The sequence below is a fragment of the Polyodon spathula genome, chromosome 15, assembly GCF_017654505.1.
Source record: "Polyodon spathula isolate WHYD16114869_AA chromosome 15, ASM1765450v1, whole genome shotgun sequence".
Classification (NCBI taxonomy): domain Eukaryota; kingdom Metazoa; phylum Chordata; class Actinopteri; order Acipenseriformes; family Polyodontidae; genus Polyodon; species Polyodon spathula.
This window is the reverse complement of record NC_054548.1, coordinates 20266196-20272580: the sequence shown is the minus strand read 5'-3', so window position 1 is coordinate 20272580 and position 6385 is coordinate 20266196.

The following is a 6385-nucleotide window of genomic DNA, read 5'->3' as shown; positions in this document are numbered from 1 at the left end:
CATTGATAGAAACGAACAGGAGTAACAGTGAAAACATGCCAGGTATGAATAAACATTTCAATAATTATTATTTGTATTTGTTATTAGTAATATGACAAGAACGCTAGTTTACAGAACAAATACAGAGTGTTCACTTTCCTATTCTGATTGTGGGTTAAAATGAGGTGAAAGTATTTACTTCTACAATATGTACACCCAAAAGGTTAAAAACATTATATTATGAAAAATAGGAAAAACTAGAAGAGATACACTTGAGCTTGTTTCATTGCACTAATAGTTCTGTCTATAGTCTATTTATATTGTTTTTAAACTTTTTTTTCCTTTCTTTATTTTTCCCCACTATATTAGGTCCTGAAGTATTGAACTTTAAGGAAAAACGAAAGATATTTGGTATGTAAACTTTTTAATAATAGTTTGTGTAGCAATACTCAAGGGCACAATTAATCAACTAACAGAAAAGGAAGAAAATACAAATATATTTGATTGAGGTTCAATCAAGAGGGAGGGGCTGACTGGTCATGTTCTTTTGTTACACTTGACTGATTGATGAAAATACTTTTCATTTCACCTACCTGTATCTTTAACTAGCTTTGGCATTTATATTTCTAAGAAGTGTTTCTTATATATTTAATATATTCTTTATCAGCTCGTATGATGAGAACAGAAAAAAAAAAACAACACTGACGGTGAAAATAAGAGCTAATTATTATTGTATAGCTTCAGCTCTTTGTGAATTATCTGTAGGTGACGAAATATTTTATTCAGGCCTGAAATCAGAGTTTATGTGATCGCCATAGCTATACTTTATAATAGTTATAGTGCCCCATAATTTTGATTTAATTCAGGCCCAAGTGCGATTAATGTAACCCTTTGGTTAGGTGAATCTTAATGTTGTTTTGAGACCTAAAGCTTTGAAAACAACCTCATGTTTATTGATTATGTGATTTTTTAATGTCAAGTTTGATTGTTTGTATAATACTTTAAAATAATCCCTATTATGCTAGTTATTTTAGTCTTGGCAGATATGTTTATCTTCATAAATCACCTTTTTTTGTCTTTTAAATGTGGTAATTTGTCTCCAGCACCCCAGGGAGAAGCCCAGCTGACTCCAGCATGCCAGGGAAAAGCCCCGCTGTCTCCAGCACCCTTGGGTATGTGCTGGTGGTGGAGCTGAGGCAGGCACAGGGGAGCGAGCCTGCTGCCTGGCCGAGTATTTGAGTATTTGGCCCTTTAACTCGTAAATGTCTTTAGCCTGATTCACATTTCTCGCTCGCTTCCTACACCTCGAGAGTAATCTTGAGTAGTTCCGAGCCGGACAGGCTGGAGCCTGAGTGCAGGTACTCTCCACTGGGCTCGAAGGCAGGCAAAGGGGGAAACCTGGGTTCCCGAGGCTGAAGATTATGATTTCCATTACATGAGAGCAGATGTTAAAACTTCATGCTGATTTGAACTTGGCTCTCGCCAAGATAAGCACCAACTAAGACGTAGCTTTACAGTAAACTAATGTGATCCATCTGCGTCTCCATCCATTTGCGTTTCCTTCCATCTGATGTAGATATCCTTCTATTTGGTATTGATGGCTGAAGTGTAATGCTGGCTCCAGGGATCAGCTTGTTTTACCTCCCCAGCCCATCAGCATGACAACCGTCTGGATTGAGCTAAATAGGGTACATCTCTGGGTTCTTCAAGTGGGCACCTTCCATCCTACTGAGGCTATGCAACACTGGGGCACTGAGGGCACCGATGTGCAGAGCTTAAAAGCCTCGAGGCGTTGAAGCACCGAGGCGTTGAGTCCTCGAGGCACCAAGGGCGTTGAAGCACCAAGGCTATGGGGTGCTGGGACACTGAGGGCACAGGATTGCATTGTGTCCTATATCCTTTAAGAAGGTTTTTCATATGTATTTCTAATGAATGTTTATTATTTTTTTATTGCAGCTCCATTGATAGAAACGAACAGGAGTAACAGTGAAAACATGCCAGGTATGAATAAACATTTCAATAATTGGTATTTGTATTTGTTATTAGTAATATGACAAGAACGCTAGTTTACAGAACAAATACAGAGTGTTCACTTTCCTATTCTGATTGTGGGTTAAAATGAGGTGAAAGTATTTACTTCTACAAGCTGTACAACCAAAAGGTTAAAAACATTATATTATGAAAAATAGGAAAAACTAGAAGAGATACACTTGAGCTTGTTTCCTTGCACTAATAGTTCTGTCTATAGTCTATTTATATTGTTTTTAAACTTTTTTTTCCTTTCTTTATTTTTCCCCACTATGTTAGGTCCTGAAGTATTGAACTTTAAGGAAAAACGAGAGATATTTGGTATGTAAACTTTTTAATAATAGTTTGTGTAGCAATACTCAAGGGCACAATTAATCAACTAACAGAAAAGGAAGAAAATACAAATATATTTGATTGAGGTTTAATCAAGAGGGAGGGTCTGACTGGTCATGTTCTCTTGTTGCACTTGACTGATTGATGAAAATACTTTTCATTTCACCTACCTGTATCTTTAGCTAGCTTTGGCATTTACATTTCTAAGAAGTGTTTATTATATATTTAATATATTCTTTATCAGCTCGTATGATGAGAACAGAAAAAAAAAACAACACTGACGGTGAAAATAAGAGCTAATTATTATTGTATAGCTTCAGCTCTTTGTGAATTATCTGTAGGTGACGAAATATTTTATTCAGGCCTGAAATCAGAGTTTATGTGATCGCCATAGCTATACTTTATAATAGTTATAGTGCCCCATAATTTTGATTTAATTCAGGCCCAAGTGCGATTAATGTAACCCTTTGGTTAGGTGAATCTTAATGTTGTTTTGAGACCTAAAGCTTTGAAAACAACCTCATGTTTATTGATTATGTGATTTTTTTAATGTCAAGTTTGATTGTTTGTATAATACTTTAAAATAATCCCTATTACGCTAGTTATTTTAGTCTTGGCAGATATGTTTATCTTCATAAATCACCTTTTTTTGTCTTTTAAATGTGGTAATTTGTCTCCAGCACCCCAGGGAGAAGCCCAGCTGACTCCAGCATGCCAGGGAGAAGCCCCGCTGTCTCCAGCACCCTTGGGTATGTGCTGGTGGTGGAGCTGAGGCAGGCACAGGGGAGCGAGCCTGCTGCCTGGCCGAGTATTTGAGTATTTGGCCCTTTAACTCGTAAATGTCTTTAGCCTGATTCACATTTCTCGCTCGCTTCCTACCCCTCGAGAGTAATCTTGAGTAGTTCCGAGCCGGACAGGCTGGAGCCTGAGTGCAGGTACTCTCCGCTGGGCTCGAAGGCAGGCAAAGGGGGAAACCTGGGTCCCCGAGGCTGAAGATTATGATTTCCATTACATGAGAGCAGATGTTAAAACTTCATGCTGATTTGAACTTGAGCCTTGCCAAGAGAAGCACCAACTAAAACGTATCTTTACAGCAAACTAATGTGATCCATCTGCGTCTCCATCCATTTGCGTTTCCTTCCATCTGATGTAGATATCCTTCTACTTGGTATTGATGGCTGAAGTGTAATGCTGGCTCCAGGGATCAGCTTGTTTTGCCTCCCCAGCCCATCAGCATGACAACCGTCTGGATTGAGCTAAATAGGGTACATCTCTGGGTTCTTCAAGTGGGCACCTTCCATCCTACTGAGGCTATGCAACACTGGGGCACTGAGGGCACCGATGTGCAGAGCTTAAAAGCCTCGAGGCGTTGAAGCACCGAGGCGTTGAGTCCTCGAGGCACCAAGGGTGTTGAAGCACTAAGGCTATGGGGTGCTGGGACACTGAGGGCACAGGATTGCATTGTGTCCTATATCCTTTAAGAAGGTTTTTCATATGTATTTCTAATGAATGTTTATTATTTTTTTATTGCAGCTCCATTGATAGAAACGAACAGGAGTAACAGTGAAAACATGCCAGGTATGAATAAACATTTCAATAATTGGTATTTGTATTTGTTATTAGTAATATGACAAGAACGCTAGTTTACAGAACAAATACAGAGTGTTCACTTTCCTATTCTGATTGTGGGTTAAAATGAGGTGAAAGTATTTACTTCTACAAGATGTACACCCAAAAGGTTAAAAACATTATATTATGAAAAATAGGAAAAACTAGAAGAGATACACTTGAGCTTGTTTCCTTGCACTAATAGTTCTGTCTATAGTCTATTTATATTGTTTTTAAACTTTTTTTTTCCTTTCTTTATTTTTCCCCACTATGTTAGGTCCTGAAGTATTGAACTTTAAGGAAAAACGAGAGATATTTGGTATGTAAACTTTTTAATAATAGTTTGTGTAGCAATACTCAAGGGCACAATTAATCAACTAACAGAAAAGGAAGAAAATACAAATATATTTGATTGAGGTTCAATCAAGAGGGAGGGTCTGACTGGTCATGTTCTCTTGTTGCACTTGACTGATTGATGAAAATACTTTTCATTTCACCTACCTGTATCTTTAGCTAGCTTTGGCATTTACATTTATAAGAAGTGTTTATTATATATTTAATATATTCTTTATCAGCTCGTATGATGAGAACAGAAAAAAAAAAACAACACTGACTGTGAAAATAAGAGCTAATTATTATTGTATAGCTTCAGCTCTTTGTGAATTATCTGTAGGTGACGAAATATTTTATTCAGGCCTGAAATCAGAGTTTATGTGATCGCCATAGCTATACTTTATAATAGTTATAGTGCCCCATAATTTTGATTTAATTCAGGCCCAAGTGCGATTAATGTAACCCTTTGGTTAGGTGAATCTTAATGTTGTTTTGAGACCTACAGCTTTGAAAACAACCTCATGTTTATTGATTATGTGATTTTTTTAATGTCAAGTTTGATTGTTTGTATAATACTTTAAAATAATCCCTATTATGCTAGTTATTTTAGTCTTGGCAGATATGTTTATCTTCATAAATCACCTTTTTTTGTCTTTTAAATGTGGTAATTTGTCTCCAGCACCCCAGGGAGAAGCCCAGCTGACTCCAGCATGCCAGGGAGAAGCCCCGCTGTCTCCAGCACCCTTGGGTATGTGCTGGTGGTGGAGCTGAGGCAGGCACAGGGGAGCGAGCCTGCTGCCTGGCCGAGTATTTGAGTATTTGGCCCTTTAACTCGTAAATGTCTTTAGCCTGATTCACATTTCTCGCTCGCTTCCTACCCCTCGAGAGTAATCTTGAGTAGTTCCGAGCCGGACAGGCTGGAGCCTGAGTGCAGGTACTCTCCGCTGGGCTCGAAGGCAGGCAAAGGGGGAAACCTGGGTCCCCGAGGCTGAAGATTATGATTTCCATTACATGAGAGCAGATGTTAAAACTTCATGCTGATTTGAACTTGGCTCTCGCCAAGATAAGCACCAACTAAGACGTATCTTTACAGTAAACTAATGTGATCCATCTGCGTCTCCATCCATTTGCGTTTCCTTCCATCTGATGATGTAGATATCCTTCTACTTGGTATTGATGGCTGAAGTGTAATGCTGGCTCCAGGGATCAGCTTGTTTTGCCTCCCCAGCCCATCAGCATGATAACCGTCTGGATTGAGCTAAATAGGGTACATCTCTGGGTTCTTCAAGTGGGCACCTTCCATCCTACTGAGGCTATGCAACACTGGGGCACTGAGGGCACCGATGTGCAGAGCTTAAAAGCCTCGAGGCGTTGAAGCACCGAGGCGTTGAGTCCTCGAGGCACCAAGGGTGTTGAAGCACCAAGGCTATGGGGTGCTGGGGCACTGAGGGCACAGGATTGCATTGTGTCCTATATCCTTTAAGAAGGTTTTTCATATGTATTTCTAATGAATGTTTATTATTTTTTTATTGCAGCTCCATTGATAGACACGAACAGGAGTAACAGTGAAAACATGCCAGGTATGAATAAACATTTCAATAATTGGTATTTGTATTTGTTATTAGTAATATGACAAGAACGCTAGTTTACAGAACAAATACAGAGTGTTCACTTTCCTATTCTGATTGTGGGTTAAAATGAGGTGAAAGTATTTACTTCTACAAGATGTACACCCAAAAGGTTAAAAACATTATATTATGAAAAATAGGAAAAACTAGAAGAGATACACTTGAGCTTGTTTCATTGCACTAATAGTTCTGTCTATAGTCTATTTATATTGTTTTTAAACTTTTTTTTTCCTTTCTTTATTTTTCCCCACTATATTAGGTCCTGAAGTATTGAACTTTAAGGAAAAACGAAAGATATTTGGTATGTAAACTTTTTAATAATAGTTTGTGTAGCAATACTCAAGGGCACAATTAATCAACTAACAGAAAAGGAAGAAAATACAAATATATTTGATTGAGGTTTAATCAAGAGGGAGGGTCTGACTGGTCATGTTCTCTTGTTGCACTTGACTGATTGATAAAAATACTTTTCATTT